We start from the raw sequence: 16105 nt of genomic DNA, 5'->3' as shown, positions 1-16105 counted from the left end.
CAAGGCCTATCCAATGGGCTGTACGCGACCACACGTGCGATGTTTGTGCAGTCTAGATCTATTTAGTGTTGGATTTAAAAACTCATCCAAACCACTCAACCTAGCCCAATTTGGAAAGATAGAAAGAAACAAAAAAATGAGAAAAGAAGAAAGGAAGAAGAAGAGAATGAGAGGTCGAAGTTCGCTATTCTTAGCGAAAAAAAGGTGAAAGGAGGGAAAAAGAGAGGCAAAGATCTCCGACGAAGGCCCTACCACCAAGAGAAGGGTGATTTGTGGCTGACCGGTGCCGAAAATTGTGAAAATCTATCGAGTTTTCTGGTGACCTATGAGCACAACACGTGATCAAATTGGCACTTTTGTTAGTAATTTTCTAGAGCTTTATTTATCAGTTTAATTAAACAAAATGCTCTAGAGATAGCTTACATGTAATAGAACATGTTTAAAGTTCAAATTAAATCAAAATCAAGCCATGCATGCATGAAAAACTACATGCAAATTGCTGGTTTATTACTGACTCGAAAAAGAATTTTTCCCTACAGATTTTTTCTCAAATGATATTTTTGGAGCTCAAATCATTTCATAATGACTTCCAAATTATAAGTATAATTAATAGGTAACCCAAAGCCTACATAACATAAATATTTATTAAATTTCGTTAACCGGATAAGAAGTTATAAGTTTGCAAAAAGAGATTACTGTGTTGGGTTCAAAACTCATCTAAGAACTTATCAAGGCAGTTTAAACACTAGAGAAGGTCTTCAAACCGTCTATTTAGATATTTTGATATTTTTTATCATGTTTTTAAATTCTCATTTGTTTGATTGAATTAATTGAATTCATGTATGATACTTATATAATGTATATATGTATAAATTGTCTTAAAATAAAAAAATTTTAAAAAATATGAAAAAGAGGTTGTTAAAATTAAGAAATTAAGTAGATGAACAAAAAGAGAAAAAAATAAATTAGAAGTAAAAGAAAATTAGATTCGAGTTACTAAAAATGGGAAAATAAGTAATTAGATTAGAAATAAAAGGAATTAGATTAAGGATAAGATTTTAAAAAAAAATACTAATTACACATAATAAGAATTAAAAAATAATAATATCTAAAATAAAAAATAAAAAATAAATAGAACAAATTAAATAATAATAATAATATAAGTAATACTAATAAAATAAAATAACAATAATAATAATAATGATAAATACTAGCAAATATATATAATATTAACAAATAATAAAAAATTACATAAAGTAAACGAATATTAACAAAAAAAAACTCAAATAATTAAATAAAATTTTTAAAGTTAATTAAGAGGGAATTAGTTAGAAATGGAAGGGAAGAGTGATAAGTGAAACTTCAATTGTGAAATAAAATAAAATAAAATATCATTTTTAACTAGAATAGAAAGAAAATAAAATAATATGAAGATTGAAAGAAGTGAAAATTTAGAGATAACCCATTTAAAATTGGTATGGCTAAACTTTAGTAGTGTGGTGAACCCTATCCTTGAGTGGATAGAAACTCTTCCAGAGGTGGTTGGGATCTGTATTCTGTTTTGGGTCACCTGGTGATGGACTACTATGACCAATGTAAATGTGTTATTTGTATGTGCATCCCCTTGTGATAGTGGAAATTCTGATCTCGTATTGTTACCAAATGGATAACGGATACATCCGTTCAATATAAAAAAAAAATTTAAAACTTTAATAACTTCAATCTAGTTATTGTGATGGGGTAAATTGAGAATAGAGAATACCCACTGAGGGGTTACGAATGTCTTGATTTGACCGAAAACTTGCAGAACATTTTTGGTGGTGATTCTGAAGGATAAAAGATGGCTTAAGAAAAACTATGGGATAAAATGGATCTAGAGGGATTTTGAGGAAAAATGAGTCTAAGAGCTTTTGATGGATAATACCTATGTTTAGGGGGAGTTTAAGAGATGAGATAGGAAATTGATTACATTTGCATTTCATAGTTTTCAAATAAAAAGATTAAAAAAAAAGTTTTACATCTTTACTTGATTGTTTGATTATATGTTGCATGCCTATCATGTAACTTGTTTCTTATACTTACTGAGCGCGTTAAAATTGTTTATCTCATTAAATTATCATCTTACCATATCAAGAGGATTTGATTGTAGATTAGGAGGATCTTACCCCTGAACTGGATCGAGAAGAAACTGTTTGAGCACCCATGATGGAAATTATATTTTGTAACCAGACGGATATCTATTTTATCTTAACTCTGTTACACGAATCTCATGTATTGTAAATAATATTGCAATGTGGTCAAAAGATAAATTATGAATATTTTGAATCTATAAATATTTTTTTAAGTAAATTTTCATTGTATATCTAGTGTTTGACGACTATAATCATTTTAAGGGAGAGCAGAGACGTCACAATCAGTCACCACTAATTCATAATATAGTTATAAAGCGGCATTTTCTTACATTTTAAATGATATTCAAACTCGTAATTTTTAAATATAATACGAATATTTTAATTATTGTAAGATTTTGTTGCTATGAATGATGCTAAATAAAATTATAAAATAAAAGTTGCACTAAATGTATACAAATATTCACAACAATAATTTGTGTGTATCCTATTTGTTATAGGATAATTTTCATAGTTACTCTAATAAATTAAATGCAATTATAAACAAATGTCTTTTGTTTTATTTTATTAAAGAACAAATTTTTATTAGTAATTTATCAACCAATTGTTTTAAACAAAAATTGATAACCTAATAATCATATCAAAGGATTATTAAGTGATCATCCAATTATTGTACACTATCAAAATTTATTGTAACGGCCCAGAACTTGAAAGGAAATAAATTATAAATTTGAATGCGGAAGTGAAATAATAGCGTTAGAGTTTACATTTCTTACACAATAGGACGACAGGAATTACCCTTTTAAAAGAACAACGGAAAATTAAAGAAATAAATTGAAAAGTGAATAATTGAACATCATATTCGCAACCCTCTTGTGGATCGGGATCTAGATCTTAGTTCTCTTGATCTGAAATTGTTAATGAAAGAGTGAGCTACACCAACCTAGTAAGAATATCACGCCACTCACTCGATTCAAAAAATGAAGGTTGGTAAAAATCATGAAAACTACTAATGAAGCTCTTAATTTAAGTAAATTCATTTATCATAAATAAATTATTTATTATACACCTACCATAGTAAAATTTTTAAAAACTGACCTATAGAGGTAATGACACAAACAATCTCATAATCTCACGTACAATTAAGTAAAAATAACAACTTTTGCCTTTTATCTGCCTACTGGTATCCATGGGGATTCATAGGGATGTCCCCACTATGCGTGAACCCTTATTCAATATTTTCAATTAACTGGCCGCCCCCATACCTCGTCCGATATGAGCACCAAAAATATAATCCCTCAATATTTCATCCGATATGAGGTTGAAACGAGTTATCCCCATACCTCGTCCGGTATGAGCGTCAAAGTACCAATCCTCCATACCTCGTCCGATATGAGGCAACGTTCATGGTAGGATTCCCTATGTACCCGATCCATCCACCATCTCCCAGGATATCCAGTAAGATTACCATTCACTCAATCACTTAATCAAACAATTCCTCATTTACATTTAATTTTCAGTTTCACAATTTAACTGTAAATCACGCAGAACAAGCAATACATACATCAAGAAAACACAACAAATCACCATGCCAACTTCAGTGTATTATTATGCATTTGACACTGTAAAATCAATCAAACAGGATAAACAGTGAATAAAAATCTGGTTCCAGCTCCATTAGTGACATGTGATTAATTATCAATATTTTTTAAATTGTATAAAATACCACATTATTTATAATTAAACTTCAATTTCATAACTAGGAATAGAGTGAGGGATTCTTACTCAAATTGGTGTCTGAACATTGAACTTTTACATACGCCTACTGGCGGTCCCCGGCTTCCCTAAATTTTTTTTCAAAAATTAAAATACGTTCCAAGTACCTAGAAATACCCTAAAAATTCAAAATCGGCATTAGAAACCCTTTTCGGCCAATTTCGAGATTCTGGCACGGCAGTGCTGCCATGCTCCGCTGACGGCACTTTGCCTCAGGTTGGCCATTTTTGGCCAGTTTCGGCTGATTTCGGCTAGTTTTGTGCTCATTCATGCAAGAAAATATGTTAAGGGACTTTGGTTAGCCGAAAAAAGTCAAAAAATAGAAACTTACCGACAACGAAATTTTTCGGTGCGGTAGCTCCGCCAGCTCGCCTTAGCGGTTAGGCGTTTTTCTTTGATCAACTTGTGGGAAACAAGATGGTGAATATAATGATGGAAAAATTACACAAAACGGGAATCGAGAATAGCCTCATCAGAGGCAGTTTTTGATATTTTCTGCGGCGGCACCGCCAAACTTTACCTGCGATTTCTGGCTCATCTGCTAGTCTATTTGCTCCGATTTAGCCATGGGAGTGTTCAAAATCAAATTTCAAGCGAATGAAAAAATCTTTACCTCTTTTAACTGTTAGAGGTAGCTCCGGCATGGCGGCGGGTGGCGGTCGGCTCCGTTCCCGGTGACTGGTTCTTCTTCTCTAGTGGGGGGTCTGGTGGCTTGGGTTAGAGTTTGGTGTGGGGTGAGGTATTTACATCTGTCTCTTTTAATTTAGATCATCCATCAATTTGATCTGGACCGTCCGATTGCGTTTAAATAGGAAGTGAATCTAAACCATTCATCGTGATTTCATCTGGACCATACGATCGCGTTTAAAGAATGAACAAATCTAGACCGTCCACATGCGCAGGAACAAATCCGGACTGTCCGATCGTAGGCACGCAGATTGCAAGCGTGACCTCCCGCGTGGCACCGCGTCAGAGTGCCTTACCACGCAGTGCACTCCAGTTCGTCGCGGCTGCTGACTGGGCGTCGTATGTGGCAAATTTTTTCTAAATTCTATTTTGACCCCTAGTTTCTAATTTTTCTTTTAAAAATACTCACAGAACCCAAAATTTAACCCATTTTTCTCAAAATTATTTTCAATTCATCCTCCACCTATTTTTCTTCATTTTTACATTAAATAAAAATTTAAAATTTAAAAATTATATTTATACATTAATTTTAAAAATATTAAAATTAATTCTGGATATTACATTTATAATGTAAAATTAACAAAACACCAACATAAATCATATTTTTATGATAAAATAAAATAATTGAATTATATCTAAGTTAATATAAATTATTCAATTAATGGATTAAATATGTTGGTTATTGGCATTATTTTAAGGAACGTGCTATTACAATCATTAATTATAAAATTTATTTTAAATATTTTCACATAATCAACTCAATTTTAGTTTAGAAAATTAATACATAATATTTTCACATAATAAGCATTAATTACATAAAATATAATTGGTGCTAAACAAAAGAATAAATTGTCAAAATTATATATTATTATAAGTATTTTTTTTAAATAGAAAAAAATATGTAATAAATTATTTAAACATTAAAAAAGATAAATGCGTGTCGTCCATTTACTGGTGATGATAAGTACGTATCATTAAAATAGGCATTGGATTTTGATGGTTGAATTTTTTTATAGATATAAACTATTGTATGACTAATGTAATAACCAACGGTGGAATCTTTAATTTAGAAAATATTAAAAGTTAAAAGTATAATCACTATTCTTTTATTATATGGTTTCTATTAATTTTTTTATCAAAAGAATTAGGTTAATGTTTTTACCCATTACAGATACTGTAATTAAAACAAAATAAACATAATAATTTCAATGATTTAATCACTATATTTTTATTAATACACTAATTAATTTAAATATATAATTATTTATTGTTAATTATGCTTATTAAATTATTAATTTACAAAAACAATTAGTTTATAAAAAATAATTATTTATTTAACTCATGAATTAAATATTAAAAAGAAACCATTGAACGAAGTAAGACTCTCAATAAGTTATTCATACCTATAAATTTCTTAATTTGACTCCAACAATTATGGGGGAGCCCTGCTCAACCTAGTAATTTTATTATTAATAATTATTATTTTTTAAGTAAATAAAATTTTTGTAACGACTCGTGAACTTGAAAGGAAATAAATATGAATTGAATGCGAAAACGAAATAAATAGTTAGGGTTTACACTCCTTACACAATAATTCAGATTACTCAAATAGAGTTACGGGAATGACCCTCTTAAATGAAATAATGAAAAATCAAAAAAATAAACGAAAAATAAACAACTGGACATCCTACTCGCAACATTCATGTGGATCGAGCTCTGGATCTTGGTACTCTTGATCTGAAATGGTTAATGAAAGAGTGAGGTATATTAGCGCAGTAAGAATATCACACCACTTACCCACACAGAAATAAAAGTTAGTAAAAATCATGAAAACAACTAATGGAGTTTTTGGGTGTTACATATACATACACACATATATATAAAGAGACAGAACTATTATATAAATGTACTTTATAGGGTGATTATAGAAGATTAAATATTTTTAAAGATTTGCGGAATTGAACTTAACAAGAATGTAAAATAAACAACACTCATGAAACACACATATACTTATTAACTCGATCCAAGACTAACAAGAACAACATTTATAAAGAAAAAAAAAACACACACACACGCACACACAAGAACACCACCTGAAAGTAAGCAAATACAAAACTCAAGCCAATTAAAATCCCAAATTCCCAAATCATTATTTGAAAGACAAGACAAAAAAAAACAAAAGACTCGATGCTGAAACTCTTCAAACTAGCCCTTGATTCATTTCAAGATAATCAACAAACTTAGTCACTAAAATCCTTGGTCGCTTCTTAGAACATTCCCTGCAAGAAGAGGCAGCATTGTTTTCGGATTATCACCGTTAGCCGCCTCATTTGGATTGTCCACAATGAAGTTCTCATCATCCAATGGATCCGCAAACAACATCTCTAGAGAAGCCATCAAATACTGAGTCTAGATTTAAATCATCTGGCACAATACGTATCATATTTAGAGCATCGGATGTTGTGCTAATTGGATCATTTGATGCATGAGGCATAGTACTCGGATTAAAAAACACATTAGGCCCGATATTTGGATCATTTGACAGATTAATATCCATTGTTGCAATTTGGTTCCCGAAGGCATCAAACATTATGTCTGGATTATCTCTTGCATTAAGTGTTGCAATTGGATCATCTGACTCAATCATGACTAAATTATTGAAGAGATCCCTAAGCATGGCCTTCAAGTCATCAACAGGATCTAATGCCATGCTTGAATCATTCAACAGGTTATCCATCATCATTATGTTGGGATTGCCAGAGTCTAGGTTACAGAAGCTACTCAGGGGAGGAGTTGAATTAGTACTGCTGGGGGCATATTCATGAGTTGGGTTACTGGGCATACTAGGCATGGGGAGAGTAGTCAAGCCCTTCATTGCTGGATCTGAGTAAAACAACCCATCATCCCTTGGAGAACCCTCAGCTGAACTCGAGTTACCTTGTTCCTTCTTTAGCTTCTTTGCAAGTTCGGCAACATCATTCCACAAGGCCTTCATACCAGCATCTAAAACTTCAAGCTCTTTCAGGTTGAATTTGTCCATTGAATGCGTATACCAAAGCTCTTTCATCAATCCTTTTCTTCTTTGTTTGAGCTCTTTACCTCGCTTCCTTGCTGCCTCCTCCTTGTCTTGAGCCTGTTATCATAAACACATATTCATGTATTTGCAATATTAGTTAAGTAGTTAGGCTAAAGATTTGAAAGTCCAACAAAAAATTCAAAATATATCACGTAACATCATAGATTTGAGTATTAGTGAGTCATGATAATTTTTAGATTATCATAAATGGATATTATAAAAAAAAGATAACAAATAAGTTGCTAACACCTCAGTGATCCTACTGATTGTTTGTTGAGTATCATTGTCGTTGTCAGGATCTCGAGCTGGGCGAACATCAATACTAAGAAACCGATCAATCACAATATCGATATTAGGATTGCCATAGCAGAAGGCCCTATTTCCAGGGGAGAAAACAATAAGGCCAACATCTGGTTTACAAAGAGTGCAAAGTTCACTCGCCTTCTTAAAAAGGCTACTTCGATGTTTTGAGAAGGTAACTTGGAGACTCGCTTCATTCTCCATCTTTTTTGACTAGATCTTTTGACGACCTTTGTTTTTACTTGATGTCCCCTCATCTGCCATTGCTAAAACTGAAAATAACGAAAGATAACCTCGACAAATTGAGAAAAAGATAATGGAGATTATGATGAGAGGATGTAAGTATACTATTATTGCAATTGAGGATTGTAAACTACGCAAGGTATTTATAAGGTTTGGAGGTACAACTTAAGGCTATCCAAGTTGAGTTAGGTGGATTTACTTAACTTTTATGCATTTACGTTTCTGGCTACAATCCTTTTTTCATTGAAATATAAGGTAAGGAATATCTTGACATAATCCAAAACTTAAATTTATGATACTATCAAGAATTCTTTACCTTTATTACTAGTACATAGTTAAACATTCATTTATGAATTTTGATTTGCTTACATCTCAAGGAAAAAACTTATTCTTCGTCCGTCAATGATCATATGAGCGCGGCGATCTTGGAATATAAAAATAGAAAGTTTACACAAGCATGTTGAACCTAAATTCCCTTTAATGTATTTTTCTTATTCATAGTTCCTTTAATTATTTTCTACTAAATAAAAAAAATTGTTCTTATCACGGTCGTCAAGATGATTTTATTCAACTATTAGTATGTCATTCATTATAATTCTTTTTGAAAATATAATAGATCCTGACGAATTAAATAGTTTATAACCTCTTTCACATTATTTATTATTTTGAATATAAAAATTTGAAAATAATATATTTAAGAGAATGATCGATCTTTCAATCTATTGCATTTTGGATAGCTTATAATTTTTTAAAAAAAAAATATATACATTACAAATTATATCTATCATATAATTTATTACATTTAACTGTGATGAGAATACTATATTGTTCTTTTGAATATCTATATTGAAACTAATATATATGAGAATGACAGATATAATTTTTCATAATAAATCATTTACATATTTTTTAATAATAACAAAAGCATTCTCATTTTAACATTCGGATATTGAGCCTAAACGTCAATTGAATTATTTTACATTGTATTAGTGAATCCAGAATTTTTAATACAATCACAAAATCCAAACTCATATTAAAGATTTTTAAAAACTATAATTTGAATTTGATTTAGAATCATAACTCTTTTCCAATTCAGATATGTGGTATTTGTATGGTAATTTAAATTAAATACAAGTTAAAATTATACAAAATCTTAAGCATGCTACCAAATTAAATATATACCAACAGATTTATATATTTCTATATAATGGAATAGGGAAGCGAAATGAGTACACGGAATAATCTTTTACCTTTTTTCTTCAAAGTCATAGATATACACGTACATATATTTATATATAATGTAATAATTAACTTTCTAAAAATAATAAATTTATTACGTACTTGAAGAGCTTTAATATTTTCATATACTCGAGTGTATTGATACCAAATTCTAAACTCTTTTAAATCTCTCGAGATATAGTTTACAATAAATGCGAGATAAGTGACTACTGTATATACATATATATAAATACACATACATACACACATATATATAAAGAGACAGAACTATCATATAAATGTACTTTATAGGGTGATTATAAAAGATTAAATATTTTTAAAGATTTGCAGAATTGTACTTAACAAGAATGTAAAATAAACAACACTCATGAAACACACATATACTTATTAACTCGATCCAAGACTAACAACGACAACATTTATAAAGAAAAAAAAACACACACACACACGCACACACAAGAACACCACCTGAAAGTAAGCAAATACAAAACTCAAGCCAATTGAAATCCCAAATTCCCAAATCATTATTTGAAAGACAAGACAAACAAAAACAAAAGACATGATACTGAAACTCTTCAAACTAGCCCTTGATTCATTTCAAGATAATCAACAAACTTAGTCATTAAAATCCTTGGCCGTTTCCTAGAACATTCCCTGCAAGAGGAGGCGGCATTTTTTTTCGGATTATCACTGTTAGCCGCCTCATTTGGATTGTCCACAATGAAGTTCTCATCATCCAATGGATCCGCAAATAGCATCACTAGAGTGAAGCCATCAAATACTGAGTCTAGATTTGAATCATCTGGCACAATACGTATCATATTTAGAGCATCAGATGTTGTGCTAATTGGATCATTTGGTGCATGAGGCATAGTACTCGGATTAAAAAACTCATTAAGCCCAATATTTGGATCATTTGACAGATTAATATCCATTGTTGCAATTTGGTTCCCGAAGGCATCAAATATTATGTCTGGATTATCTCCTGCATTAAGTGATGCAATTGGATCATCTGACTCAATCATGACTAAATTATTGAAGAGATCCCTAGGCATGGCCTTCAAGTCATCAACAGGATCTAACGCCATGCTTGAATCATTCAACGGGTTATCCATCATCATTATGTTGGGATTGCCAGAGTCTAGGTTACAGAAGCTACTCAGGGGAGGAGTTGAATTAATACTGCTGGGGGCATATTCATGAGTTGGGTTGCTGGGCATACTAGGCATGGGGAAAGTAGTCAAGCCCTTTATTGCTGGATCTGAGTAAAACATCCCGTCATCCCTTGGAGAACCCTCAGCTGAACTCGAGTTACCTTGTTCCTTCTTTAGCTTCTTTGCAAGTTCGACAACATCATTCCACAAGGCCTTCATACCAGCATCCAAAACTTCAAGCTCTTCTAGGTTGAATTTGTCCATTGAACGCGTATACCAAAGCTCTTTCATCAAGCCTTTTCTTCTTTGTTTGAGCTCTTTACCTCGCTTCCTTGCTGCCTCCTCCTTGTCTTGAGCCTGTTATCATATACACATATTCATGTATTTGCAGTATTAGTTAAGCAGTTAGGCTAAAGATTTGAAAGTCCAACAAAAAATTCAAAATATATCACGTAACATCATAGATTTGAGTATTAGTGAGTCATGATAATTTTTAGATTATCATAAATGGATATTATAAAAAAAGATAACAAATAAGTTGCTAACACCTCAGTGATCCTACTGATTGTTTGTTGAGTATCATTGTCGTTGTCAGGATCTCGAGCTGGACGAACATCAATACTAAGAAAACGATCAATCACAATATCGATATTAGGATTGCCATAGCAGAAGGCCCTATCTCCAGGGGAGAAAATAATATGGCCAACATCTGGTCTACAAAGAGTGCAAAGTTCACTCGCCTTCTTAAAAAGGCTACTTCGATGTTTTGAGAAGGTAACTTGGAGACTGGCTTCATTCTCCATCTTTTTTTACTCGATATTTTGACGACTTTTGCTTTTACTTGATGTCCCCTCATCTGCCATTGCTAAAACTGAAAGTAACAAAAGATAACCTCGGCAAATTGAGAAGAATATAATGGAGATTATGATGAGAGGATGTAAGTATGCTATTATTGCAATTGATTATTGTAAACTACGCAAGGTATTTATAAGGTTTGGAGGTACCACTTGAGGCTATCCAAGTTGAGTTAGGTGGATTTACTTAACTTTTATGCATTTACGTTTCTGGCTACAATCCTTTTTTCATTGAAATATAAGGTAAGGAATATCTTGACATAATCCAAAACTTAAATTTATGATACTATCAAGAATTCTTTACCTTTATTACTAGTACATAGTTAAACATTCATTTATGAATTTTGATTTTCTTACATCTCAAGGAAAAAACTTATTCTTCGTCCGTCAATGATCATATGAGCGCAGCGATATTGGAATATAAAAATAGAAAGTTTACACAAGCATGTTGAACCTAAATTCCCTTTAATGTATTTTCCTTATACATAGTTCATTTAATTATTTTCTACTAAATAAAAAAACTTGTTCTCATCACGGTCGTCAAGATGATCTTATTCAAGTATTAGTATATCATTTATTTAGTATAATGCTAGAGATAAGTTAAATTTCTTTAATTATTAGTGAATTTTAATATAATTTTATCCAGATAGTTTATATGTTTATATTTTTTTTATGTTCCAGTCTTCTTATCTAGCTTCTATCACTGGATGCATTTTTGAACAAATTATTACTACTTGATTTAAACTGAGGAAGAAATTCATCCTTGGCGCATTAATGATCATGACAAATACAAAAATGAAAAGTATACGTAAGCGTATAAAATCTAATTCTCTAATATTGACTAAAACAAACTAATGTTCAATAGTTATTCTTTTTCATGCATTTCACTTACTAACAATTCATATAATTGTTTTATGTAAATCAACAAGTTAAGTTTTATCATGGTGAGTAAGGTGATCTTATCCAACAACTAATATGTCGTTCATTTGGTGAAATGCTAGGGGGAAGTTAAAAATGTTTTTACCCTGAATAAATTTGATAGTCTCGTCGATATGATCTATCTATTTGTTTTTTATTTATTTATTTCTGTATTTTTGTTTTATTTTTATTATTAGATGCATTCATGAATAAATTATTGCATCAAGTTTGGTTCAATCTCAAAGAAGAAATTTATTAATGGCATGGAAATGATCATAATAGCCACGATCTTCGAACACAAAATAGAAAGTGTATGAAGATTTATATAACCTAATGCTCTTACATCATGCACAAATTAACTAAAGTGAAATAGTTCAAGAGTTTTTGCCTTCTATGCATTTCCTGTATTAATATATCATTTAGTTGTTCTCAAGTAACTCAGAAGGCTTGATTTTATCATGGTCAGAAAGATGATCTTATCCGATAATGAATATGTCATGCACTGGGTATAACACAAGAGAGAAGTTAAATTCTATCGTTATTATTGAATTTGACATAATCTCATTGATATAAACAACTTGTCTATAGATTTTTATATTCCAGCCTTCTTGTTCTATTTTTGTCCTTGAACGCAATATGTTCTTCATGCATATCTGTTTGTGTTTCATAAGGCTTCAAAATGTAAACTATCATAATAGTATTGCCATGCTAATGCATCATTCAATAGCCCCTTCCTATTTCTCTTTCTTTTTTTTTCTTCTATTTAATCTTAAATCTATTAGCATGTTTTTCTTTATCGGCCTCCTTTGTTGCTCTCAAGATTAATTTTGCTCTCAAAATTGAAAGCAATTTAGTTTCAGTGTACAAAATTAGTCTGAAAATATCTTAACAGTAAATCTTTTGAAATAAAATTTTAAGACTTAATATCACACTTATATGCATTGATTAAGCATCTGATAAGAAATATGTTTTTGTTAAAAATTGAATGGATCACATGATCCGGGAAGCAGAGTCAAATTCTCCCGTATAAATATATGTTTGAAACTCTGGTTTAGAAATATGTTCAGACTTAAAACAGAAGAGATTATTGGTTTTAGATTGAAAGTTCTTTTAGCTGCTGTGGATCGACTTCAGATGGTGCTCGGGTGAGAGCACACTGCACGATAGTTGTCTTCAAGAAAGCTATGACATCTCTATGGAACTAGCTCCTGCTAACAATATAACCAATATATCCAATCCATATGCAGTGTCCCCTGCATTTCAAAAGCATTGCCAGCAAATTTTTTATTCTAAATTCAGTAGCTGTCTTCACATAATAGCTACAATATGATCAACATTTGATACCTACACCGAACTTAGAGCAAAGAAGGATGTCTTCATGTGAAAAAGATATAAATTGTAGACATACACGAGTTGTAGATCCAGTGTAAAAATATAGAAAATAGAAATTCAAATGGAATAGAAATAAGAAAAAAATTAAGAAAGAGAATAATATGCTGAGCAGATTTGTGATTCCAAAATAGCACCAAATTCAATATAGGAGTGTAATCGCCAGATTTGTGATTAAATACGTATATACATTTCAATACAACGGCACTTATATCTGTACATGCATCATCCTTTTAATGAATAATTTATTTTTATTTTCCCTATCATGTCGTTCTTACAAATTTTTTGTTAAATAAGAATAAATTAACTATATTATACTTTTAAAGTTGATCTATATATACATCTACTACTTACCTTCTCGACAACCTATACGTTCTATTTTTATTTGGATTCATACAGTCATTTAGTATCATACATACGTTTAAATTGTACATAAGAAAATACTGGATTATAATTTTTACGTAATTTAATTCTTGTGCATGCTAATTATTCCACAAATTTACCCGAAGAACAAAAACTCATGCTTGTGTAGTCTAATATCTATCTCTAACCTGAAAGCTTTTGATATTGAAAAATTCTAGTATGCTTACCTCAAGCTCTTTCTTCAATCTCTCGAGGTATGGTGTACAATAAATATGAGATAATAGGTCACTGTATATATATATACACACACACACATATATATATATAATAGAGGCTAAACTCTTGTATATATGTGTTCTATATTTTGTATGGTGAATATAAATGAGTAAATATTTTGATAATAATTGTTTACATATTAAAATAATAGATATTACGATATGTTATATAGGTAGCAGTTGATAGTGTCACAACGCATGACAAAAAAAAAAGCGCTGTAGAATGTTTGAGATATATACATATATATATATATATAATCAAGCGCAAATGGTTTTAAGGAAAAAAACTTATATTAAGAACTAGATGCAGTATCACTGAACGATTACAAAATACTTAAACAAATAACATAAAATAAGATGCCTCTTATTTTCTAGAACAAACCCTTACTCGTTAGAAGCTAAAATCCTAAAACCCATCATAATATAAAGACTAATACTGAGGCATTTACTGTGCCAGAAAAATTAAAAATTCATTTTAAATAAATAACAAAAGTTTGCTTAGAAGAATCCTTGGCCAAATCCATGATACTGTGGAGGCATCATGTTCGGATTGTTGAATGGAACAATGCTAGAACTGAATCCAGCAGGCTTTGTCTCAAAAGGAAGACCTGCTCCACCGGAAGAACTTCCCAGAAAAAAAGGATGGTTAGGATGATGATGATGAGGATGAGGATGAGGAAGATGAGGATGAGGATGATGATTATTTTGGGTATGAATCACAATCTTCTCAGCATGCTTAGCCACATTCTTCTTCAGTTCATCGAGAGAGGCCTTCAGTTGTTGAAGTTGTGTCAAGCTCATATCGTTCTTACGAGCCATCCACCAAGATTGATTCTCATTTGCCTTTTTCATATGGTTAAGCTCCTCACCTCGCTTCTTTTCGATTTCGAGTTGGTTCAGAACCTGTACATGTAGTAAAATTAATATATATTATTTATACCGAAAACGTTTTATTAGAGAGGAAAGAAATTAAAATAACCTGAGTGAGCTGCGTGTTTAGCTCACGGACACTAGTGTTCCGATGAGCCTCAATGAGTTTCATGGTTCTAGAAGCAGCTTATGGTGGATTACCACAAACAAAACGTTCCAACACAGTATGGACACAAGGATGGCCAAAAGAGAAGACCTTCTGACCGGGTGAGAAGACAATAATAGCAATCTCAGCCCCACATAGAGTGCTCAATTCACTCGCCTTCTTGAAAAGTCCGGCTCGACGTTTGGAGAAAGTTACTTGGAGATTGCTTTCATTATTCATTTTCACCATCTCAACCTTTTGTCGTCCCTTACTCTTTCTCGCCATGGTCACAAGTATTGAATATGTTTAGAGAGAAATTAATAGAGAGATTAATGGAGATAAATAATTTGTATTGAAAGAGGGGGAAATGAGTGATATTTATAGGAGATTTGAATCAAGGTTGTGAATTAATAAATTTTAGGTAGACATCCTGTATATATTTTCTTGTTTTAATAATTTACTTGTTTAGGGTTGCTTGAGAATCTCCTGCTTATTGAAATATATGGTAGGAAACATTTGGACAATTAAAGTTAAATTTTAGCTGTACTTTTATACAATTTGCAAAATCATCATTATTTTAACATATATAGATACATAGCTAGATGGATATACATGAAAATTGAACCTTCTTGAAAATTTTACATTTTTTATGTTATATATATGTATATATATTCTCGATATTAATTT

General features: G+C 31.2%; 1 pseudogene; it reads right to left on the bottom strand.

Annotated features, from left to right (window-relative positions):
- Positions 1-10025: 10025 nt before the first annotated feature.
- LOC148270380 (agamous-like MADS-box protein AGL62 pseudogene) lies at positions 10026-15782 on the bottom strand (annotated as a pseudogene).
- Positions 15783-16105: the final 323 nt, after the last annotated feature.

This window comes from Carica papaya, chromosome 1 (assembly GCF_054855325.1).
Source record: "Carica papaya isolate Zhongbai chromosome 1, ASM5485532v1, whole genome shotgun sequence".
Lineage (NCBI taxonomy): Eukaryota > Viridiplantae > Streptophyta > Magnoliopsida > Brassicales > Caricaceae > Carica > Carica papaya.
The sequence above is the reverse complement of the archived record's forward strand: the minus strand, read 5'-3'. Positions and strand labels throughout refer to the sequence as shown.